Below are 26,694 nucleotides of genomic sequence, written 5' to 3' on the forward strand. Positions count from 1 at the left end.
CAGTGTAGTGTCCAGAGTCTGGAGGCGCTACCAGCAGCAGGACCGCTACCTCTGCCTTTGTGCAAGGAGGAACAGGAGAGCACTGCCAGAGCCCTGCAAAATGACCACCAGCAGGACACAAATGTGTATGTGTCTGCACAAACGGTTAGAAACCGACTCCATGAGGATGTCTTGCTCCATCCACCAACATCACGTTGCACCACAGACTGTCCAGGAGTTGGCGGAAGCTTTAGTCCAGGTCTGGGAGGAGATCCCTCAGGACACCTTCCACCGTCTCATCAGGAGCATGCCCCAGCGTTGTAGGGAGGTCATACAGACACGTGGAGGCCACCCACAATACTGAGCCTCATTTTGACTTGTTTTAAGGACATTACATCAAAGTTGGATCAGCCTGTAGTTTGTTTTTCCACTTTAAATTTGTGTGTGACTCCAAATCTAGGCCTCCATTGGTTAATAAATTTGATTTCCATTGATGATTTTTGTGTGATTTTGTAGTCAGCACATTCAACTTTGTACAGAACAAAGTATTCAATGAAAATATTTCATTCATTCAGATCTAGAATGTGTTATTTGAGTGTTCCCTTTATTTTTTGTGCAGTGCAGATATCTTGGTTTCATTCAGACAAAGTGCTCATTTGTGCATGCTTTTCAAATGTGAAAGGCCCCTAAAACAATGGCCTGGATGAATTAGGATAATAATTGAAGATTATGTCTGAACAATGGAAGACAAATCTTTCTGGGTTCAGCTGGATTAACCACCAGGAGGGAAATTACCTGCTAGGACCCCACTTAGCTCCTAACACATACATTTCTGGCATTTTACAGTTCCTGGCCTCGAGCTTTGAGGGTGCATGACAGAAGGATGAAATAATGTCAGGTAATTAGTGTGAGCCAAGGCCCTATTGTGTCAGTTCCTGAGACTGGTGTTTGAGATTTTTCTCCGCACACAGTTATCAACCCTAAACATCCACAAGAATAATTAAAAATGGAAGTATGCATATCCTGAATGCGCCACAGTTCATACTTAAAAAAAAATCTGAGTGCGTTTCTTTTTTTTTCTTTCTTTTTGTATCCCATGTAGTTCTTTTATATGGATTTCCTCTGCCAAGTACCCCGAGGGCTTGGATACAAACCTTGAGAGATAGAAAACCTGTAATCTATAATTCAAACAGACCACTGGCCCAAAAGAAATAGCCCAGTGCATCCCCGCCAGCTGCCCAAACAAAAAACAGTAATGATCTACAGTGTGAATATTTGAATGTTTGTGTTTATCTCCATATATAATCTGTTTTTCAGAGGACAGGGTTTTGAATAAATCTGTTTAGCTTCCTGCAAGTTCTCCAATTCAAATCACCTCTACAAGGCATTTAAAGCCTTGATTCTCATGGCAATGTAGGAGAATTTGTGGATGCATTTTAACCTTTTATGGCCAACAACAAATTCTTACATTACTAACCACCCATGCATGTGCATTAGCAAGTGGCCTAGCCTGCTTTTAATGCACCAACATAAACACAAACCCAGTCTTTTGTGACAAGATGGAGATGGCTGAGCACAAAAGATTTTAGAAAGCTCTAATCAGCGATTACAGAAGGGTTGGTCTCATTAGGTGAAATAATTTCATCGTTGTAGTCCCAGATGGGCACAGAAAAAGATCAATTGGCACAAAGTAATGTGGCCCTCCAATTGAACTTGAACAGTCACCAGTGCAATGAATTTAAACAGCAAGCATGTCTGCATATCTCTTCCAAACTGAGATATTAGAACAAACAGAAGAAACAAGTTAAATGTAAACTCTTTCCAAACAGGCTGCTTGATTTAATTCCTCTAAAGCACGGGTCTCCAACTCCAGTTCATCTATTGGACCTCCTGCATAAATGCATAAGACTACCTTTCACACACAGCAAACCAACACATTAATAATATCCCTGTCAAATGTAAGTTTGAGTAATCTTTTAATTTTACCAACATCATTCCTCTAACAGGATGTGATGTTAAGGTTTTTAAGGCATTGGTTCTCCAACTCCAGTTCTCTACTACTGTCAGGACACTTTCAAACACATCCCTGTTCCAACACACTTGAATCAAACTGCTGAATTACCAGCACAGCATATCATTACATTCTACAAGTCCTGATAATGAGCCATTCATTTGATACAGGTGTGTTAATGACGTAAATCTATCCAAGTTGTAATAAATTAAAATTAATCAATTTTAACTAAATACATAATTGGCCTTGAGAAAAGAATTAGTTGCCTTTTTTCTAAAAAAAATGTTTTTAAGTCACTTCACTCTCAGACCTATAAGTCATTCAGAATTGAACCAGTCTTGTTTCTTAGTCCACAACGCAACTTGAAAAAGAACCAACATTAAATTAGAATTTCACTTTTTTACAATAATTATGTCAAAAGCATACAATTTGTTCTCATTTCTTAAGTGGATCTATAGAAAAGAAGCTTTTCAGCTCAGAAGAAAAAAGTACAAACAGCTTAGCATACGTTGGATCAGGGGTTCCCAAAGTGGGAGTCGGAACCCCCCCAGGGGTCGTGAAACACCTAGTGGGGGGGGGGGAGGGGGTCTCCAGATGATATTCAGAATTTACTGTGACCACAAAATTAAACAGAGAAATATGAAATAAATACATGTGAATGTCCCATAAAATAAATAAATGTACCATGAAATGTACCATTAAATAATTAAATAATATATAATGAAATTAAATAATCCAATATCATTATAAAAGATAAAAAAGTTAATTAATTTAAAAATACATGTAATTATTTAACTCTATATTTCATAAATAAATATGGAGTGTAAAAATTATAAGTATTTTTAGGGGGTTGCCAGTCTCTGGCACTGTTATTTTTGGGGTCACCAGATGAAAGGTTTAGGGACCTCCACATTAGATAATCAACTCAAGGTTAATGCACCTCTGACATCCTGACATCCCCATCCAGCTAAACTCCCAGTTTTCCACAGAGCTCATTCCCATCACTTGAAAAACCCCTGTCATTTAAGTTACTCATTGCAACCTGCTTTGCAAAATTAGTTTTCAGCCCTATTCAGCTAATCTTGCTGTATGAATCTATTTACACAGCATTTAGTGTAAGCTACCAACCACAGCCTAAGATGATGCCAGTATTCCTGGTTTTTGGGAGGAGTAAGGTGTTGCAATCTGACCATCTTTCAGAAAACGTGTTGCACTGATCTACAGCAAGTTTCACGTAACCTTCATCTTAGAATGAAGGAATTAAATCGATTCTAAAAGACACAAAAAGAGTCAAAGCCTACAGAAAAACCGGTTCAGGCTGAAGTAAATTACAGATCTGCACCGCAACTCAACAACAGCAAAAGAAACAACTTCATTAACTTCTTCAGCCTCTTGGGTGCAATAGTTAAAATCTGTCGTTTTGGAGGAAGAATAAACTATTAGTTTAACATTCTTTTAAAAACATGGGTTGAAATTAGACAAAAGCCCATAGGAATCAAAGCAGAAGAATATTCTGGATTAAGGCCAAAAAGTGAGGAGACTGAGGTCCAGTGAGTCCAAATAAAAGCAATACATCTTGGCATCGTCGCAGAATTAAAGTAAAAAAATAGCTCTCTATTGATCAATATTTTAGTAGACTGATATCTCATAAAATTATTTATCTGTCAGTTCAGGGGCCCCTAAACACAACTGAAAGATAGGATTCAGCTTTCCCTCATGGTCTGCCCCAAGTTGGATGTACATTTTATAATACATTTCTTATCAGAGTTCATATAAAAGCAATATCTAAAAGGCATAAAATAGATATTGAATTGTCCATGCTTGCTTCTGGGTAGAGTGTGTGGCTGGATTATTAGCAAGCCTTTAGTTAGTTGTAGCTTAGAGAGCAACATTCTCCAAGACCAAGAAGCTCTGACACCATCTTCTGTACTTTTTAATCTGTTCTACAAACGCTATAAACAGATCTTCAAACATGATGCACGTGTTTCACCTAGAATGTCTCCACCACCAGATCAGTTGACCGTATTCTTTGCTTAAAACAGAGTGCTTTGTTGTTGCTCAACTCAAGCAGCTTCTGACAACAGCTATGCAACACATCCAACATGTCAAAGTAGGTCATAACACACAGGAAGCTCATCTGTATTTCACTCACAGAAACAATCCTATGAGACGAGAGGAATGCCCAGTCTGTAATTTCCATCCTAAAGCCTCCGAGCAGTTTACCGTTTCTACACTTTAATTTACCTGATCTTCAAAGAGGTTCTGAAAAAAGAGGTTCTGTAAAAAACATTCAAATTTGTTAGGTGAGCTACCTGAAAAAATGACTATTTTTACAATATACATTAATTCAATTCAGTCTGTTTATTGTTTGTTGCAATGGCAGCTAATAAAAGTTTATACTGAAGTGAGTCTGTGGAGTTTCGTTTGAAATGCTGCATTCTTTTCTTTGTTTCATGGTTTAAGATGTATCAGTTTTTATCTCTTAAGTCTTGCTGCCAAAGTTGTCTCATTGAAGCAGGTCTCTCTCTCTCTCTCTGCTGGGATAACAGAGGCTGAATGCAATGGGAAAGATCCGTCTCCCGGATGCTCCACTATCTCTGAAATCCCCACAACCCCACCACAGCTTCGCAAATATACCAATTAAATTGTATCCTAGCAACAACAGTCAATATGTCTCTAGGCAAAAGCAGTTTAGCCATATGCAAATTATATCCAAGCAGCAGACTTTCTACAATTTGCCTCATTACTCAATAAGAATTTGTCACAGCCTCACCGCTTTGAGGGAAACTGTACTCCAAACAGTGAACAAACTCAACTCGTTCCAGTTTTTTCTCTACTAGACCCTTAATTTTTACATGATGGTTCTTGCTGATGGTTCTTGTGCAGGAGAAGATGCTTCCCAGCCACACCTGCTGCTGCCGGTCCTTCAGGAAGCTGGTGATCCACTGACAGGTGGAGGCCGGGAATTTGAGCTCAACGAGCTTCTTGTGGAGGATGAAGTCCACAAACGGGATCCTCCTGGCATACATCCCTGGGTGGTCGAGGTGTTGCAGGATAAAGTGTAGTACCAAGTTGATTGCCGGACTGTTTGCCCAGTAGGCAAACTGCAGGGGGTCCAGCAGGGGTTCTGTGATGTCCTTCAGGTGCTTCAACACCAGTCGCTCAAAGGATTTCATCACCACAGACGTCAGGTTGTCAGGCCTGTAGTCATTTAATCCTATAATGGTGGGTTTCTTAGGTAGTGGGATGATGGTGGAGCGTTTGAAGCAGGAGGGAACCACACACAGCTCCACTGAATCAGTGAAGATGGGTGCCAGTTGGTCGGCACAGGCTCTCAGGCATGATGGGGAGACATTATCAGGTCCTGAGGCCTTTCTTGTTGCAGGAACTGAAAGATCATATTTACATCTTCCTCAGAGCTCCTTAGTGCAGGCAGGGGGACTGAAGGTAGGGGGGTGGTTGGTGTATGGCAAGAATGTGTGTCTGAATGGGATATGGAGAAGTTGGGTTGAGGTTTGAACTGCTATTTTCATACCTGCAGTAGCAGCCATTCAACTGATTTGCCAGGCAAGGATTCTGCTCAGGGTTGGGGGAAAGGCTCCTGTAGGCGGTCAGGTTTTTCAAACCATTCCAAATAGAAGCGATTTGGTGCGATTCCGATTCCGTGAAGCAGACACCCTGTCTAACTTTAAGGCTAGGCTTAAAACTTTCCTCTTTGATAAAGCTTATAGGTAGAGTGGCTTAAGTTATCCTGAGCTATCTCTGTAGTTATGCTGCTATAGGCTTATGGTGCGTTCACACCAAACGCGGATTCTGCGATAGGAGCGGCCTATTTACATGTTATTCCTATGTAGAGGCGCGTTCGGGAGCGGAACGGCGCGAGGCGGTGCAAAGGAGACGAAGGACGCGGTGCAGAAGGCGCGCCAAGCGAAGCGAGAGCGTTGGAAGAGTTGAAAAATCTGAACTTTTTCCTAAATTCGCGTCGCGTCAACCAATCAGGGACTGGATGTGGCTGTGACATAGGGTGAAAGACCGCAGCGGAGAAGAAGCGGTTGTCAGTGAAGATGGAGGACCAGATCATAGTGGCGGTGTGCGGCAAGCCAGAGTTGTATGACTCATCTAATTACTTTTACCGAGACAAGTACAAAAAGGACCTGGCCTGGTTATGTTTAGGCACAAATATCTTATATTTAGGACATGTGGACATTAAAAATCGGCTGTTTTTTTATTGAGCTGATATTTATTTACTCACCGAAGACAGATGGACAGGCGTTCAGCAGCGGGAATATAGCGGCAGTGATTGATGTCCTGGAGGGCGATTCGTTTCCCAACGCGGGACAGCAGATCCTTGAACTGGGTCCTGGATAGACGGAAGTACTGCTGAAATCGAACGTCATCCAGACGCATCTCCTGGAGTAGGTGGTGGTAATCTCCGAACTGTTCCCGTCCCTGAAGAATCTGGTGAACCCAGGGACGTCGAGGTCGGCTGCGTTTTTCGGCTCTCCAGAGGTAAAACACCGTAATTAGGTCCGTGAAATCCATATCCACCATGTTCAGTTGAAACCAGCAAGCAGCAGATGGAAGCTCCTCCTATTTGATGACGCGGCGAAGCATTGCCACTTGTTGCCAAATGGCAACACAGAGTTCACGCGCAATGTCAAGCAGGCAAAAGCACACAAATGACGCGAAATATTCGCAGAATCCACGTTCGGTGTGAACACACCGTTAGGCTGCTGGAGGACATAATGACCGCTTTCACTCTCTTTGCTACATTCTCACACTACTCTCCAATTTTGCATTATTTGCTGTTATTTCAGCTATTAATTTGTATTCTGTCTCTTTTCTCTTCTAGAAGCTACACCTGGCCTGACTCTGTATCTACCTGTGACACCTTCCTGGAGGGAGGCATCGTCCAAGCTTCTGCTGGCAACAACTTAATGCTCAGCTTCTACTGATAATACACTTGGCCGAGTCTTTCTGTGTTTAACCCTACTTTTCTCCTAGACATACCTACTGACTGAGCTTTTACTGTGACTAACTGTACAGGTCCTTCTCAAAATATTAGCATATTTTGATAAAGTTCATTATTTTCCATAATGTAATGATGAAAATTTAACATTCATATATTTTAGATTCATTGCACACTAACTGAAATATTTCAGGTCTTTTATTGTCTTAATACGGATGATTGTGGCATACAGCTCATGAAAACCCAAAATTCCTATCTCACAAAATTAGCATATTTCATCCGACCAAAAAAAGAAAAGTGTTTTTAATACAAAAAACGTCAACCTTCAAATAATCATGTACAGTTATGCACTCAATACTTGGTCAGGAATCCTTTTGCAGAAATGACTGCTTCAATGCGGCGTGGCATGGAGGCAATCAGCCTGTGGCACTGCTGAGGTCTTATGGAGGCCCAGGATGCTTCGATAGCGGCCTTTAGCTCATCCAGAGTGTTGGGTCTTGAGTCTCTCAACGTTCTCTTCACAATATCCCACAGATTCTCTATGGGGTTCAGGTCAGTAGAGTTGGCAGGCCAGTTGAGCACAGTGATACCATGGTCAGTAAACCATTTACCAGTGGTTTTGGCACTGTGAGCAGGTGCCAGGTCGTGCTGAAAAATGAAATCTTCATCTCCATAAAGCTTTTCAGCAGATGGAAGCATGAAGTGCTCCAAAATCTCCTGATAGCTAGCTGCATTGATCCTGCCCTTGATAAAACACAGTGGACCAACACCAGCAGCTGACACGGCACCCCAGACCATCACTGACTGTGGGTACTTGACACTGGACTTCTGGCATTTTGGCATTTCCTTCTCCCCAGTCTTCCTCCAGACTCTGGCACCTTGATTTCCGAATGACATGCAGAATTTGCTTTCATCCTGAAAAAAGTACTTTGGACCACTGAGCAACAGTCCAGTGCTGCTTCTCTGTAGCCCAGGTCAGGCGCTTCTGCCGCTGTTTCTGGTTCAAAAGTGGCTTGACCTGGGGAATGCGGCACCTGTAGCCCATTTCCTGCACACAGCCTGTGCACGGTGGCTCTGGATGTTTCTACTCCAGACTCAGTCCACTGCTTCCGCAGGTCCCCCAAGGTCTGGAATCGGCCCTTCTCCACAATCTTCCTCAGGGTCCGGTCACCTCTTCTCGTTGTGCAGCGTTTTCTGCCACACTTTTTCCTTCCCACAGACTTCCCACTGAGGTGCCTTGATACAGCACTCTGGGAACAGCCTATTCGTTCAGAAATTTCTTTCTGTGTCTTACCCTCTTGCTTGAGGGTGTCAATAGTGACCTTCTGGACAGCAGTCAGGTCGGCAGTCTTACCCATGATTGGGGTTTTGAGTGATGAACCAGGCTGGGAGTTTTAAAGGCCTCAGGAATCTTTTGCAGGTGTTTAGAGTTAACTCGTTGATTCAGATGATTAGGTTCATAGCTCATTTAGAGACCCTTTTAATGATATGCTAATTTTGTGAGATAGGAATTTTGGGTTTTCATGAGCTGTATGCTAAAATCATCCGTATTAAGACAATAAAAGACCTGAAATATTTCAGTTAGTGTGCAATGAATCTAAAATATATGAATGTCAAATTTTCATCATGACATTATGGAAAATAAGGAACTTTATCACAATATGCTAATATTTTGAGAAGGACCTGTATGTGCTCTCTCTCATACTCTAAACTTGAAAACTGGCTCAGATTTATCTGTTTTTTTCTTCCTAGATGAAACCAATAAAGGAGCTACATCCATTAACATTTACTTTTCGTTCCCATAGAAAGTACTCCTGGATCAGTGCTTCTTTGTTCTCTTTGTGTCTCTGCTCTGCTCTCTCAAACCCCCAGTCGGTCGTGGCAGGTGGCCGCTCACACTGAGCCTGGTTTGGCTGGAGGTTTCTTCCTGTTAAAAGGGAGTTTTTCCTCTCCACTGTCGCTACATGCATGCTCAGTATGAGGGATTGCTGCAATGTCAATGCCAGTGACTGTCCACTGTCTCTACATGCTCATCCAGGAGGAGTGACTCCCACAAGTCACTAATTTGATGCAATCTGCTGGGTTTCCTTAGATAGAAAAACGTTTTAACCAATTTGAATAAATAACTGAATCTGACAGTACTGTTCAATGGTTAGGATTAATTGGAATGTATGTACCTGACTTGAAATCTGTATGATTCGATTGAATTGACTTAGCCCATTTTAAAGTTACCCACCTTTCACACAATGCAACGAGACACAACACTCGCCAATTATTTTTACCTCTGCCTTCCTCCCTCCCTGCTAGATGGAGTAAGAGGGAGTCAGGTTTAGCCTAAACCGGCTCAGTTATGGTTGAGGTGCAAACACACCCTCCATTTCTGCTACCTGTGCGACCCCTTCTCTTTTCCAATGGTTATAATCAGTCTGACAGATAGAGGTGCCCCCAATCCTTGTGGTTTTTAGTATAACAATGGCCACCAGTGGTCTCTAGATGGACAATCTTTATCAGTTTATTATTTTACTTAGTACCCCTACACATAGCCCATTCTAAAATGTCCAAACTAACACTCAGTAGTTTATTCTAACCTTCCCAACAGCCCCGCACCATTCCAAACCCTTTGTGAAGTGTCTTGAGATGACATGTGTTGTGAATTGGCGCATATATAAATAAAACTCAGTTGAATTGAATATGGTATATAGAGTCCATGTGTAGCAAGGAATGTTCAAACTTCTATGTAATGTGCCCCAACACAAAAGAGCCAGCTCAACAGGGTAACACTCAGTGGTTCATCTACATCTCAAAGACAGACGACAGTATTGAAAGGACACTCTTTGTTCGAGAGAGGATTTAAAGAAGCCATTGAACTTTAAGCATTAAGCATTCTTTGCAAATACAGTGCAGTCTCAAGTTGTCTTCCCAGGTGGTTTAACAACCATTTATTCCTTGAAGCATGTGACCAAGATAACTCGCAGGTTGACATGTTTAGAAAGCATTTCAGAAGTGACAATGACCTGTTGGATGGACGTTTGACTCTATCTTAAGTGCCATGTTAGCTTTTTGTTTTAATTTATAAGGCCCCAACCTCTCTTCAACACTGAAAACCCTTTTTGGATAAGAGGTGAATCGTCTCCAAGAATCAAGAGAAGAAGTCCAGTTGCCTTCTGTGCAAGGACTTAGAGTGATGGTATCCTGGATTAAAGTGTCTACACCAATATATCGTAGTGTTTTGTTCACAAATGATGGTAGGATAAAGCGTGAGACAGAGAGACTGGAGTTTTGTCTGCAGTAACAAGGGAGTTGCTAGTGTCAGTCATTGTGAAGCTTAGATGAAAGGTGAAGCTGTTGGTTTATAGCTTTGGTTATGTTCAAACATTTACCAGTGGTCAGAACAAGATCTAAGAGACAAGCAGCTAAAATTAGCTTTTTCTGTAGAGTTGCATAAATAAAGCTTTGGTGAAGAGCTCAATTTCCTGGGAGGAACTCTGAACAGAGTCACTGGTCCTGCACATTGAAAGTCGGTTGAGGTGGTTCTGGCATCTGATAAAGATTAAACCTACATGTCTCCATTTGGAGGTTTTCTGAGCACATCACTGAGACCAGAAAACTCTATGGGATTCCTATAATGAGCTGAGAGAGTCACTAGGGGGAGTAATGTCTGGGTGTGAATCCTTGACCTATTACACCCACAACCCAATTCAGCTGAGATGGGTGGGTGGCTGGAGGATGGATGGATGGATGGATGGATGGAATACCTTATTTCTGAATGATAAACATTGCTGTCTTTGTGGAGGTTGCTAATGTTTCTTTTTTGTTACAAAAAATGATGGGCTAAATTACTTGAGCAATTATGTTGTGCTTTTTTTCCTTTAAATTTCTGGTGAGAACATAGTATAACCTTTAAAACTTACTTAGTCAGTACTTGCCGCTGACTAATTAATGACTTTGGTGTAAAATAAGACTGCTGCTTTATGACACATTTAGCAATAGATTCACATTCTCAAAAATAAGCCTCGTCCTCATGGCTGAATTCTATCTGATTGGTGTGCCAACATCAGGATCAAGAGTTGGCACACTTTGCTCAACTAGTAAACAGTTTTGATGCCAGTTTTTTAATTTCAGTTTGTTGGCCATCAGTTATAGTCAAAAGAAAAAAATCTCAAGGCAGGTCAGAACTCAAACTATGTCTAATTAGAAAACTGTAAAAGGTGCATTTAAAACCAACAAACATCAAATCAATGACATTTGTGTTTCTAATCAAGACTGAGAAGAGCTAAAAAAAAAAAAAGCCAAGAATAGCACAAACATTTGGTTAATTAGAGGGATTTAACCAGCGGAAATGACAGTGGAAGTGTGGAGGTGGTTGGTGGGAGGCAGCGAGCCAGAGTTTGTTTCTAAACAGAAGGCGGGCACACAAACAAGCTTCAGAAGCATACAGACCCTTCAGAAAGCAAGCCAGCTTCGTCGTTCCACTGTGAGGGAGACAGGGATGATGGAAAGGGAGTAGAGGATGAAGGCTGAAGAAAGAGGATGAAGAATAAATGACAAGGAGGAATGGCTAGAAACACGTTGAGCTTGTTGGCTTGTGTGTTTTACTTTCATTCCCTGAACTCTGCATTAAACCCCTAAAGTGGATTTCACTCTCCCTGTGTTCTCCTTTCACCCAATTATCCATGCATCCCTCCGTTTCTCCATCTTTCTCCTGTGCATGCTTTCTTACTCCTCAAGGCCCCTGCATTATTCATCCGCTGGGTGTTACCTCATCAGTCAACACAATACACACTCCTGCCAGTGCAGGATCCCACAAAGGCAATTCCCATCCAAGTGAGTCAGTCACATGCATGCTGGATTTGTCAGTTCAAGTCCAGTTTGAGCAGTAATGAGTCTGAAGCTTGAGAGAAATTGTGTATATTAAAATACATTTATTTTCAGACTAGAAACATTGACCATTAATTAAAATTTAATGATTATACTCGATGCAGTCGCTTAAAGAATCAATAATTATCTTATTTGTACTCTCACTAAAGCAAAACAAACAGGAATTGCAGTGAGTGCTTTAAACACAAATTCAGCAAGGAACTAAGCATTAATGTTTTGCAGCAGGGGTCCTCAACCAAGGGCTCCTGTCCAAATCCGGAACCAGAGAGCGTTTTGTCTGGAGCACAAAGCTATTTTCATTTACTATGTAGATAGATATAGTCATTTTATTCCTGCCGTCTGCCGCGTCTAACTTTTGAACAAGCGCGACGGGCAGCTATTTGGGTCAGCAACTTTCTGGTCCACTCTCCAAGCCATCGGGTGGCAGTAATGCACCACAACGTTGTATGCCAACGGCCAGAAAACGTCACAATGCCTGTGCCATGCCTGTCAAAAAAGAGTCATTATGAAGCCAAACATAGAAATTTAAACCAAAGCTATTAGCCTGGGTCTGATGGTAGGACAAGGAGAGTAAATTAACTGATGGGACAGAATGAGCGAGTTACACGGCTGATAACACAGTCTCTTACAGCACAACAGTGAGCATACCAGTGTTCACTGTGAGTACAGTGGATGTTAGGAAAACACAAAAAGCCTTTCACTGACTGGGAAATGATCAAAGAGTGCATGAAAACTGTGGCAGATACACTTTTAGATGGAAAAGAAGGACAACAACTTAAGGAAAATGTTAAGCAAACTGTCATGCCTGTCACAAGCACAACAAGGATTTGTTTGTTTAAGCCACAGTTTAGTGCTTTTTCGTCTGTTTTCATGACACTTATTCACTACAAAATAATTGTCAGAGGTCTTTCTGGCTCTCAGTGGAGAGCTCGTGGTGTAAATCCAATTTGAGAAGCAAGTGATAACTTCACAGGTGTGATGGCAACTGCGTTTTCATTCACATTAAACAAGAAGAACGATGTTACCATGAAACGTAAAGTGATGTGCTGCTGTCAAATGCAGTAAAGTGATGTAACACTTGTGAGCTGAGCGATCAAATGAAACCATGTCATCGGTCTTAATGACAAGCAACCAAGATGTAATGGCAGCCGTGAGAAAGACGTCAACCCTCCCTGACATCCTTCACCTCTCTCAGTTGCCATTTCTGACCTCCTTTCACTGTTTCTACTTTCCTCTCACTCCGTTCTGACACACACTCTGCCCTTTTATTCTCATCTCCCACTAACCTTTCTTTACCATTAAAGCCATAATTTAATTCCTGTTCTTGCTCTTGCTTTTTATTTGTTAGATCCTACTGTATTTATCAACATAACCAAGAAGATTGTAAACCTGATGACCAGGTTCAGTGTTTTGCATGAAGACCCTCTACAAGAACAAATTTAAATCTCATCTCAAAACAATACAACTTCATAGTTTGTTCTGAGCTAAATTCACAGCTAAAACCTGAAATAACTTAAAAACTTAAAACTTATAACCTGGTCTTTTCTACCCGTTCTAAATGTTAAGATCTAAACCACCTTTAATGTAAGATGGAATAAAAATATCTAAAAAATATTTTTTTACAGAGAAATAGCTGCCTGAACAGATGTGTTTTACATAAGGAAGTGTGCACACACCCAACCAAATCTAAACCAGATCTCAATCTTGAAGGGTAATGTTGCAACTCTTACACCACATACATAATAGGAAATGTTTTTTTAAGGAAGTCTCTTAGTTTAGAAAAAGTATTCACTTCCTTAAAGGATTTAATTTGATCTAGGAGGAACAATGAAAAAATAAAAAGACCACTCATGATCACACAAGTGAAAAGAAAAACATACTGGTCCTTCTCAAAATATTAGCATATTGTGATAAAGTTAATTATTTTCCATAATGTCATGATGAAAATTTAACATTCATATATTTTAGATTCATTGCACACTAACTGAAATATTTCAGGTCTTTTATTGTCTTAATACAGATGATTGTGGCATACAGCTCATGAAAACCCAAAATTCCTATCTCACAAAATTAGCATATCATTAAAAGGGTCTCTAAACGAGCTATGAACCCAATCATCTGAATCAACGAGTTAACTCTAAACACCTGCAAAAGATTCCTGAGGCCTTTAAAACTCCCAGCCTGGTTCATCACTCAAAAACACAATCATGGGTAAGACGCCGACCTGACTGCTGTCCAGAAGGCCACAATTGACACCCTCAAGCAAGAGGGTAAGACACAGAAAGAAATTTCTGAACGAATAGGCTGTTCCCAGAGTGCTGTATCAAGGCACCTCAGTGAGAAGTCTGTGGGAAGGAAAAAGTGTGGCAGAAAACGCTGCACAACGAGAAGAGGTGACCGGACCCTGAGGAAGAATGTGGAGAAGGGCCGATTCCAGACCTTGGGGGACCTGCGGAAGCAGTGGACTGAGTCTGGAGTAGAAACATCCAGAGCCACCGTGCACAGGCGTGTGCAGGAAATGGGCTACAGGTGCCGCATTCCCCAGACCTGGGCTACAGAGAAGCAGCACTGGACTGTTGCTCAGTGGTCCAAAGTACTTTTTTCGGATGAAAGCAAATTCTGCATGTCATTCAGAAATCAAGGTGCCAGAGTCTGGAGGAAGACTGGGGAGAAGGAAATGCCAAAATGCCAGAAGTCCAGTGTCAAGTACCCACAGTCAGTGATGGTCTGGGGTGCCGTGTCAGCTGCTGGTGTTGGTCCACTGTGTTTTATCAAGGGCAGGGTCAATGCAGCTAGCTATCAGGATATTTTGGAGCACTTGCTTCCATCTGCTGAAAAAGCTTTATGGAGATGAAGATTTCATTTTTCAGCACGACCTGGCACCTGCTCACAGTGCCAAAACCACTGGTAAATGGTTTACTGACCATGGTATCACTGTGCTCAATTGGCCTGCCAACTCTCCTGACCTGAACCCCATAGAGAATCTGTGGGATATTGTGAAGAGAACGTTGAGAGACTCAAGACCCAACACTCTGGATGAGCTAAAGGCCGCTATCGAAGCATCCTGGGCCTCCATAAGACCTCAGCAGTGCCACAGGCTGATTGCCTCCATGCCACGCTGCATTGAAGCAGTCATTTCTGCAAAAGGATTCCCGACCAAGTATTTAGTGCATAACTGTAAATGATTATTTGAAGGTTGACGTTTTTTGTATTAAAAACACTTTTCTTTTATTGGTCGGATGAAATATGCTAATTTTGTGAGATAGGAATTTCGGGTTTTCATGAGCTGTATGCCACAATCCTCCATATTAAGACAATAAAAGACCTGAAATATTTCAGTTAGTGTGCAATGAATCTAAAATATATGAATGTTAAATTTTCATCATGACATTATGGAAAATAATTAACTTTATCACAATATGCTAATATTTTGAGAAGGACCTGTACATGGTTTTCAAAATGGTTTGGAAATAAACTTCTGAAAAGTGTGGCATGTATGTATATTCATCCTCTCTAAGTCTATGTAAAATGAAAAGCCAGTGCTACCAATTGACTGATGAGCAAATGTGCCACATAAATCATAGCAAACACAAACTGGGCCTTTTTACTCATTTAGAACTGAAGAGTAGAAAAATCCTTTCTTTTTAATAGAATGATGCATATATTTATTAGAATTGGGAATTATAATATAAACTGTACAAAGTGTGCTTTTAAAAATGTGTGTAAAAAACAGACTGATTACCAGAACATGAAAACCTGTGTGAAAAACAGCAGGAATGTAAAAACAATTTATTGTGTTTGTTTGGAGCAGTGATAGGTATAGAGTCTAACAGAGTCTAAATAATTTAATCATTTTCTGCAACTCTCGTCATACCCCGACACATCCTCTCTTCTTCTCTGAGGCTCCTTTTTCTTCTGCTGCCTTCTTTCATTTCCCTCATCTCCTCCATCCATCTTCTACAGCTCATCCCCTACAGATGCTATTGTATACGGACCAAAATACCCCCTGCCCCTCCAGAATCCTCTTCAGTTTAATCTCCAGGAAGAAAAAGGAGGATGATGTGGAGAGATCTGCCATGGTTTGTGGTTGGGAGAAAAAAATTATGCAAAGATAAAAGAAGGATGAGAGAAGAGTGAGAATAGAGGTGATAGGTCAGAGAAGAGGGTCCTTTAGAGGCACAAGACTTTTTAAAAGGACAGTTTAAAGAAGATTTTATTTGCAGAGAAAATGAGTTGTCACAGTGTGAGGTGGTTCGCTAAGCAAAGGCCTGAAAAAATAAAGTGCTAAAGAGGGAAGCTCATTAAAAGTAGCATTTATAAGGCACCAGACAGGACAGAAGACTTAATGAATTCTCCCTCTTTCTTTTTTGTTAGCTGCTTCACCTTTCACTGTCTAAAAACACACACAGCTCAGTGGAGGAGGACGTTACTTATCTACACCAGCAGGAGAGCCAATTAAAATTTTTCTACACCTACTTCTGACTCTGATTGTTCCATAAAAGCTTTTACCTTTGCAGAACAAGATAAACACCTGAAACAACAACGCTGCATCCCTGTGAATTACACATTGGTTTTCAGGATAAGTCATTGAGAAATGGATTCTGGGAGTAAATAAGCAGCAAAAAAATTCTTTTTCTGACCTGTTCATAATTATTACAAGCACATTTCTGAAAACGCTCTCACCACTGGCAAAGAACAGTAAACATGAGGAAACATGAGCCGTTATCATTGTACCTATTTGCGGGTAGGATCGATGAGGCAGCAAGTGAACAGTTTGTCCTTAATGTATCAATCTGTGAACCATGAATGTGTGAGCGTTAGGATCTTAGTGAGTCTGACAAGGGCTAAGATAGATAGATGACAGGGCATCTCCAAACTGTAGCTCTAGTGGAGTCTCCCCAGTCTGCAGAGGTCAGTGTCTTTCAAAAGTGGTTCAAGAAAGGAACTGTGGTGAACCGGGGACAGGATCACAGGAGGCCCAGGCTTTCTAATAAATGTGGGGAGTGAAAGCTGGCTTATGTGGACCAATTGAACAGCAGAGCTACTGTAGCTCAAATTACTGAAACAGTACATGCAGGTTCAGACAACATGGTCATACTATATTTATTAAAGCATCTTTTGGTACCTATGGTACCAGTGTGTGCAGGCGCCAAGTCCTGCTGGAAAATGAAATAATCGTCACCATAAAGCTTGTCCGTAGAGGCAAGCATGAACTGCTTATCACTTAATAAAACACAGTGGATCAACACCAACAGATCACTAACTGTGGATACTGCATACTGGACTTCAAATAACTTGATTTTGTGCCCCTTGATGGTGCGTTCACACCGAACGCGAATTCTGCAAATATTACGCGTCATTTGTGTGCTTTTGCCCGCTTGACATTCCGCATGAACTCCGCGTTGCCATTTGGCAACAAGCGGCAATGCTTCGCTGCGTCATCAAATAGGAGGAGCTTCCGTCTGCTGCTTGCTGGTTTCAACTGAACATGGTGGACATGGATTTCACGGATAATTACGGTGTTTTACCTGTGGAGAGCCGACAAACGCCACAGACGTCGGCGTCCCTGGGTTCACGAGATTCTTCAGGGACGGGAACTGTTCTGAGATTACCACCACCTAGTCCAGGAGCTGCGTCTGGATGACGGTCAATTTCAGCGGTACTTCCGTCTATCCAGGACCCAGTTCGAAGATCTGTTGTCCCGCGTTGAGAGACGAATCGGCCTCCGGGACACCAACTACCGGCGCTATATCCCCACTGCTGAACGCCTGTCCATCTGTCTTCGGTGAGTAAATAAATCTCAACACAGTAAAAAAACAGCCGATATTTAATGTCCACATCTCCTAAATATAAGATATTTGCGCCTAAACATAACCAGGCCAGGTCCTTTCTGTACTTGTCTCCGTTAAAGTAATTAGTTGAGTCATACGACTCTGGCCTGTTGCCACTATGATGTGGTCCTCCATCTTCACTGACAACCGCTTCTTCTTTTTTTTTTTTTTTTACCGTGTCCTGTCTGGCAGAGTATCGCTCAGAATTGTTGTCTGAGTGCCAAGAAATTGCCCAACAGATTTACTTTCACAAGCAGAGCATCACAGCTAATGCTTTAAAGCTCTGCTTGATATTTATAAAATAAACTTTATTATAAACTTCTTTGGGAATATTTCAATTGCTACAGACACGGAGACTGAAATGAAAAGGAAAAAAGAAGCTAAAAAAGAGAGAGATGGGGCAAAAGGGAAAAAGGGGAGAAAAGGAGGAAAGTGGAGGAGAGAAAGAAGGATGAAGAGAATACAAGATTACACCCTGCTTGCTTATACACCTGCAGCTGTTTTTTTTCTTTTTTAACAAAATAGTACACGGTAATTATGAATGTAAAATGTACTTAGTGAGAGGTGCAGCCCAATATAGAACATCTGTGTATCTGTCAACACCTGAAGCTTAACACTTGTGAGTATGAGTGTGGACGCGCTTTTGTATACAAGGTTTCTCCACAAAAATATGCAATAGCGAGTGTGAGGACCCACAGACCTGCCCCATGGTCCCTGGACGAACACTGAGGAGATCCGAGCCACAGACATCTAAAGGCCCGCCAAAGCACAGGAACCCCAGGAGAACTACCGCCGGGACTACCGCAACCCCCCCAGAGAAGAGCAGTGGAGAGTCCCAGGGGAACCACCCAGCAGCGACAGTGCAGAAGCCCCATGGAGCCGCAGCGACGAGCCCACAGGCCCCGCCGGCAGCCGTCCACGGCCGAGCAGATCCGGCCATGGACCCAGAGGCCCAAGACCCCGGGACACACCACCCCCCAAGCAGAGGTCCGACAGAGCCCAGGGGGTCAGGCCCCGGCAAGCAGCCACCGGGAGTGAGCCAGCACACACCAAAGCACCCGGCCCTGGACACCGAGAACCACAAGTACACCAGCGGGAGGTAGTGTGGCGGGGAGGAAATAGGCCCCCCATAATATTTCCTGATCCAGGAGAGGGGGCAGTCCAAGACCCAACCTGTCACAAAAAAAAAAAAAAAACAGGCACACACAGTCACAATCACCCACTCCCACCCTCATGCATACACATAAAGTCACTCGCACCCAACGTAAAGACAAACAATGGACGTCATACACTCACTCACACTCCCCATGCATACTCTATACTCCCAGGTCCTAGGGGCAACCAGCCCCCGGACCCAGGAGGTGGTCCCCTTCCCTCCTGGGGCAGAGACAGGCAGACAGCGCCAGCACCGCCCAGACCCGGGTGACCCCAGCCCGGCTCCCGCCCACCACCCCGGACCCAGTCCCCAACAACCCCCATCCAGCTTCGGAGAGGGGACAACCGCTTCTTCTCCACTGCGGTCTTTCACCCTACATCACAGCCACATCCAGTCCCTGATTGGTTGACGCGAAGCAATTTAGGAAAAAGTTCAGATTTTTCAACTCGTCCATCACTCTTGCTCCGCTCCCGCGCCGCGTCCTCCGTCTCCTTCGCAACGCGCCTCTACATAGGGATAACATGTAAATCGGCCGCTCCTACCGCAGAATCCGCGTTCGGTGTGAACGCACCATAACTCTTCCTCCAGACTCTGGACCTTGTTTTTTCAAATAAAATACAAAGTCATCTGAATAGAAGACATTGGACCACTGAGCAAATTTTACAAGAAACTGAATGGCAATTTTTTTTAGCTGTATGCCACAATCATCAAAATTATCAGTGACAATTTAGAGAATTCACTCTCTGTAAAAAAAAAAAGCTTTAGTTTTGGAGATGAATTAGTATAATAAATTAACGTTGCGATGATATTCAGAAGTTTTGTTTTAAATCTGTGACATTTTTGCTTATTCTTATAATAGTGTCAGCAACTCTCAATGGTCCCCATGTAATTTGCAGTAAAGTTGTGCAAAAGCGTCTCCTCACAAAGATGAAACTCTGCAAGACTCAAACAGCTTAGCTCGACTGACATCAATCCAAACAGTATCCATGACGACAGTGCCTAAAGTGTCAAAAGCTCCATGGCAACAGCAACCATAGTAACCTGAAGAAACTGATGAGGCGATGCCATGCAGATATCATTGTAAAAAATAATTCTAAAACTTCTAGCAGCTTTGATTTGAAACGCCCTACTTTAAAACATCTACTCAGTGGGGTAAATAAAAATACATTAATCATGTTGCAGCCAGCAGATCTAAAGGAAAAACAAAATTCAAAACAAACAATTTCCAGTTAATTTGAGCTGCTGATATAATATTGCCATTTCAAAAACCTTATTTTCTTTTTTATGTATTGGGTCCTCGTTACTTCTGATACACTCACTGATTTGATGAGGTATTTATTTTATTTGCCTTATGATTGGCCTGTATGCAAAACATGAAGACAGTTAAGATGCATTTATACCCAACAGTTAAATGAATGAACCCTAAATTAAGTGAATGGAAATATCATTTCTGCATGGGTTATTGGTGAGCTGGCTCCACCTTTAGGAGAACAAATGAGAGCTTAATGAGAGATTCTGAACCACACAGCATCAATATCCCACAGGACCCAACACTGGGTCCAACTCCACTCTTTACCGCTGCAGATCTCAGCTGTTTTCTGTGTTCATGATTTATTCCTATTCTGTGTTAATTAATGGTTTAGAGGATATTGAAGACGCTGTTTTTATTGCTAAACCTTGATTTATTCCTGGAACTGCATTTTATTTATCCCAAATTTCACTTGTTTTTTTTTTTTACAGTGTAGCAGAGCCAACACTGTTGTGGCGTAAATTTCGACTAAATAGTCCACAGGCCCGTTTTTATTTCCAATCCACCCTTGGGTGCCAGTCTGCTGCTTTACAGAGGAGAAAACACTTTTGTGCAGTGCAAAAAACAGGCAACGGCTGAGTACAGCTTCTGTCTCCCCATCTCACTCATTCTTTCTTTTTGGCTGTATTCATTCAGGCGGCTGCGGAGGTAATCAATTCTCACTGGGCTCTAAAAAGAGCTCGGCATGCGCTGCAGCCTTCTGCTCAAGCTAATATCACGCTCCGTCTTCTGACTTCGCCCTCGCTGTCGGCTCTCAGCTGCCTCAGTTTTCAGATTTTCTAGAGATTTTACATAAAATGACAACCGAAAACCTCTAAAAGTAATGACAATTGACTCAAGAGGTTTTTATTCCACCTACTTCTTTAATGATAAATGTCTGTTTTATTCAGGCAAAGAAGAAAGACAGCTGCTGTGTCGACAGAAGCTGAAATTGAAACATATGCAGCCATTACCAGCAGTTCAGTGCTTTAAAGCCTTTTATCCACATTTATGCAGCTCTCAGACGGCACACTCAGGCCTTTTCCTGAGGAACCGATAAGCCTCAGATGCCCATTAGAAACCAGAGCTGGCTAAGCATGAAACATTTAGTGTTAGGAGATAAGACGGAAGAATCTGAATACAAGAGACTAAAAATGGGAATTTAAGCTGCACCAATTGGCAAGTCCAGAAGGTGAATCCTTCCAAATTAACAGAACCCAATATTTTCCACTCTTTGCTTTGTTGTTGTTATTCAAGTTTTTGAGAACCTGAGCTCCCTTCTATAGCAACTGCTGTAATAAAACCACTGAAATGTAATTGAACAAGGTAAATTGCAATTTCCTTATGATTAAACTTCCATGCCATTGTTGCAGCACTGCTTTTAGGGCAGCAGGCATTCGAAAACAAAATGAAGTAAGAAAGTTGATCATTAAGAAGGGGTAGGACTTGAATTAAAACCCCTGAAAGACAAAGCAGTACATCAATCAGTTTCTACAATTTTCTGTGCTTACTGCGCTTACATTTCAATCACAAGAGCACAGAGTACAGCCCAGATAATCTATTTCAGTTTATTGACAGAGCATTAAACCAAGAGAAAAAAAGTAATTTCAGGGAAATTTAAATTAAATACAACCAGATCCAATAAAAACTCAACTATAGTGACTTGCAAAGGTGTCCATACCTTTTTAGCTCGTAAACATATTTCATGATAACACACATTATGCATAATTGATTTTCTATCTTTTTACAAAAAAATTGAAAAGCAAGGCCTGCATTTGTATTTAGACCATTAAGTCATCACATTGTAGTGCCACATTTCACTGCAATTACTGCTGCAACTCTTTTAGAATGTCTCTACCAGCTGTGCACGTTCACAGACTAAAATGTTTACCCAATCTTTTCTGCAAACTTCACAAGGTCATGTTCCCTGATGAAGAAAATCTTCCCCACAGCATGATGCTGCCACCACCATATTTCATCATGAGAATGGTGAATTAAAGAAAATGTGCAGTTTTAGTTTTTCTTATAGGCCAAAAGGTTCAGCTTTGGTCTTATCTGGCCAGTGTACCTTTATCACATTTGTCAGGCTGAGGTAAACTTTGGAATGGACTCTCAGTTCTTTCATAAAGGTTGTCTTTTCAACAGATTCTTCCACCTGAGCCGCACATCTTTGCAGCGTCTTCAGAGACACTATGGGCTTCTTGGCTGATTCATGCTTTCCTCATCCAGGATGTCAGTTTAGGTTGATGGCCGTGTCTTGGCAGATCAGTGTGTTACCCTTCATCTATTTTTGGATTAGGAATTGAACAGTACTCTATTCAATATTGTGGCATAATGTAATATCCTAACCCTGCTTTCAACTTATCACCAATGTTCTCCTGCAAACCTTGAAGATTCCTAAAGAACAGCTGGATTTATGCTGAAATTAAATTACATGCAGTTGGAACAATATACTTAATTTGATTACTTCTGAAGGCGAATGGTTGCACTAGATTTTATTTAGGGGTATTAGAATAAGGGGGATTGAATTCATTTCAGATTGTTATCCATAAAAAACGAAACCATGTATTCTTCGTGTTTCACATCACAATTGTGCACATTTTTGTTGTTTTATATATTACATAAAGTCCCAATAAGACACATTAAAGTCTGTTGTTATAATGTGATAAAATGTAAAGTTCAGGCTGTATGAATACTTTACAAGAAACTGTAGATAAAACGCAGCTTAGTCAAATTCATTTAAGCCCAAAACGTACCATAAAATGACAATTAGAAAAAAAGTTGTCTAAGAAAACCAGCAGATTGCGTCAAATCTTTATGTCAAATGGGCGGCCATCTGCCTATACCGCTGGTTGAGAGGACAAAAAATGCACCACGAAAAAAACAGAAAGTCTTGCACCAAGTCTTGTATAAAGCAAGTCTTAAGTGTGGTGCAGCAGAGGCCTGACTGTAGTTAAATAGACCAAGGACCTAATAAAACAGGATGTAAATTCTCCTCCTTGAAGACCAGTGTCCTGCATGTTTTAGACGTTGATCTCAGTTGATTGGACGATGTAAAGGTAAATCAGGAGTGGAAAAACAAATGTATTGCCTTTCATCTACTTGCCATTTATTTTAGGATGATCAGTCACATTGTGAAGGCAACCCAAAAGAACTGCATTCAAAATGTCATCTGTAACTGAATCCAGAAAGCCACTTTTCAGTCTGTTTAAAGACATAATCATGTGTTAACTTCGGCCCGCTGGCATTAAATCCTGCTCAAATCAGGGTGTAGAAATCCTTTTTGCCAATCCCATTTATAACTACTGTGCATCATTGGAAACGTGGGTGTGGAACATAAAAAGCTCTAACAAATATAGACATAAAGCAGCCTTAATAAACTAGACTGGTCAAATTATTAAAGGAAGAAAACTCTGATGTGTGTAGATACATCTGAATACCCTGGACTACAGTTCCTCAAATTCAGCATGCACCAAAAAGCAGGATCGATCATTTACTGGCAGGGGCATATAATGTGATGCAATGATGTGGCTGTGTAAAAAATAAGCTTTTTCTGCTATACAGTTCCTCTATAAAAAGAACATAAAGAAGCCCTATGTGAGAGAAGAAGATGGAGGGATACATATAGTATTAATGAACTAAGAAGAACATAAGAAAAGAGCACATGTGATACAGCAGGAGAACAAGGCAGACACTGGACTGATTGATTAAACAAAGGGTGTTCATTAGAGAGAAACTCAGTGAGTGCAGAAGGATCAGTGTGTGTGCTTTAGTGTGGCTCGATGGCCTGCAGCTGAAAGACGGATAAAGACAGAGCTGTGGGATAGAGATATACAAACAAATACTCCAAACATGAATGAAGGAGGTGTGGCTTTGGACCAGCTGCTATTTTTAGCTTATGGAGGGGAACACATTAAAGTTCTCCAGCTGCTACTAAAAATCTGAATCACTGCAGCTCTGTGTAACAGAAACTTGATGTACCATTATTTTGCTGCAGCTCCAACAGCGAGAGAATTACATTCCAGACAGCAATCACATATTATTACTCCTGGACTGTGGGAACATGCTCTGAATGCATTTTACTGTTAGTCTGTGGAGCTGTACATGGACACGCTGCTTCTGCTCAGCCAGGACAGGTTGTCAGGGACTCCAGTTTATTAGAAGCAGAGGGAAATGTTAGTTTCTGCTGGAGGCATTTTAAATATCTTCTATTGGATTTACAGTAACTGAAAGAGCATCATTCTGTTCAAAAGTGAAGAGAACAAATAGACAATACTGTTTTAAGGTCCACAGCAAGCTTGCATTGAAATTACAATTCATGCAACACTTAAAATGAATACAGGTTCAATTTCATTCCTAATTTCTATAAATGCAGTGGTTTGCAAATTTTTTTATATTTTGCACACATTGTGTAAGAAATTCAGAAAAAAAGAGAAGATCAGTATTTAAAACACCACAAGGAAGTTAAATGAGTATAAAAAGAGTAAAGTAAAAAATTTGTGCTAAAAGTGATTTACATTTTTCAGCACAGATCAAATATATGGAAAATGAGCATTTAGCCATAATAGAGCTTTTTCTATTTTATTTTTCTTTGTAAAATTTGCCAAAATGCTGCGTGATAGCGCATGCTTTTCCAAAAGATGTAATTATCAGGTCAAGGTGGGAGCAATTAGGTGCAAAAATTTCCAACATCCTGATTTTTAATCTGTGCTAGAGCTGCACAATATATCGCAAATTTACAGTACAGATCTTTGGTCACACCTTCTCATTCAAAGAGTTTTCTTTATTTCATGACTATGAATATTGTAGCTTCACACTGAAGGCATCAAAACTATGAATTAACATATGTGGAATTATATAGTGAACAAAAAAGTGTGAAACAACTGAAAATATGTCTTATATTCTAGGTTCTTCAAAGTAACCACCTTTTGCTTTGATTACTGCTACGCACACTCTTGGCATTCTGTTGATGAGCTTCAAGAGGTAGTCACCTGAAATGGTTTTCCAACAGTCTTGAAGGAGTTCCCAGAGATGCTTAGCACTTGTTGGCCCTTTTGCCTTAACACTGCGGTCCAGCTCACCCCAAACCATCTCAATTGGGTTCAGGTCCGCTGACTGTGGAGGCCAGGTCATCTGGCGCAGCACCCCATCACTCTCCTTCTTGGTCAAATAGCCCTTACACAGCCTGGAGGTGTGTTTGGGGTCATTGTCCTGTTGAAAAATAAATGATGGTCCAACTAAACGCAAACTGGATGGAATAGCATGCCACTGCAAGATGCTGTGGTAGCCATGCTGGTTCAGTATGCCTTCAATTTTGAATAAATCCCCAACAGTGTCACCAGCAAAGCACCCCCACACCATCACACCTCCTCCTCCATGCTTCATGGTGGGAACCAGACATATAGAGTCCATCCGTTCACCTCTTCTGCACCGCACAAAGACACGGTGGTTGGAACCAAAGATCTCAAACTTGGACTCATCAGACCAAAGCACAGATTTCCACTGGTCTAATGTCCATTCCTTGTGTTCTTTAGCCCAAACAAGTCTCTTCTGCTTGTTGCCTGTCCTCAGCAGTGGTTTCCTAGCAGCTATTTTACCATAAAGGCCTGATTCACACAGTCTCCTCTTAACAGTTGTTCTAGAGATGTGTCTGCTGCTAGAACTCTGTGTGGCATTGACCTGTTCTCTAATCTGAGCTGCTGTTAACCTGCGATTTCTGAGGATGGTGACTCGGATGAACTTATCGTCTGCAGCAGAAGTGACTCCTGGTCTTCCTTTCCTGGGGTGGTCCTCATGTGAGCCAGTTTCTTTGTAGCGCTTGATGGTTTTTGCGACTGCACTTGGGGACACTTTCAAAGTTTTCCCAATTGTTCGGACTGACTGGCCTTCATTTCTTAAAGTAATGATGGCCACTCGTTTTTCTTTACTTAGCTGCTTTTTTCTTGCCATAATACAAATTCTAACAGTCTACTCAGTAGGACTATCAGCTGTGTACTGTATTCACCTCCTGCACAACACAACTGATGGTCCCAACCCCATTTATAAGGCTTGAAATCCCACTTATTAAACCTGACAGGGCACACCTGTGAAGTGAAAACCATTTCAGGTGACTACCTCTTGAAGCTCATCAACAGAATACCAAGAGTGTGCGGAGCAGTAATCAAAGCAAAAGGTGGCTACTTTGAAGAACCTAGAATATAAGACATATTTTCAGTTGTTTCACACTTTTTTGTTCAGTATATAATTCCACATGTGTTAATTCATAGTTTTGATGCCTTCAGTGTGAAGCTACAATATTCATAGTCATGAAAATAAAGAAAACTCTTTGAATGAGAAGGTGAGTCCAAACTTTTGGTCTATACTGTATCTTTACTGCAATATCGTTGCACGTATATCGTGAAGAATTGCCTTGACTGCAATAAGTATTCCCTAATTATTTAAGTACAATGCATTCAGGCTCTTTATGTCTAATACATTTTGTAACACTTTAATGGTTTAAAGCAACATGAAAGGCATTAGACGTTAAAGAGGGGGTAAAGTCATTAAGAAACTACAACTAAATGTTTCAATGCCAAATGAGCA

The 26,694-nt window shown here is 41.3% G+C and overlaps 1 protein-coding gene across 3 annotated transcripts in view; it reads right to left on the bottom strand.

Moving 5' to 3' along the window:
* The window catches only part of necab2 (N-terminal EF-hand calcium binding protein 2), a 231,945-nt gene that overhangs the window by 147,594 nt on the left and 57,657 nt on the right, over positions 1-26,694 (bottom strand). The gene's annotated exons all lie outside the window — the stretch shown is intronic.

This window comes from Girardinichthys multiradiatus, chromosome 2, assembly GCF_021462225.1.
Source record: "Girardinichthys multiradiatus isolate DD_20200921_A chromosome 2, DD_fGirMul_XY1, whole genome shotgun sequence".
In the NCBI taxonomy this organism is placed as follows: Eukaryota; Metazoa; Chordata; class Actinopteri; order Cyprinodontiformes; family Goodeidae; genus Girardinichthys; species Girardinichthys multiradiatus.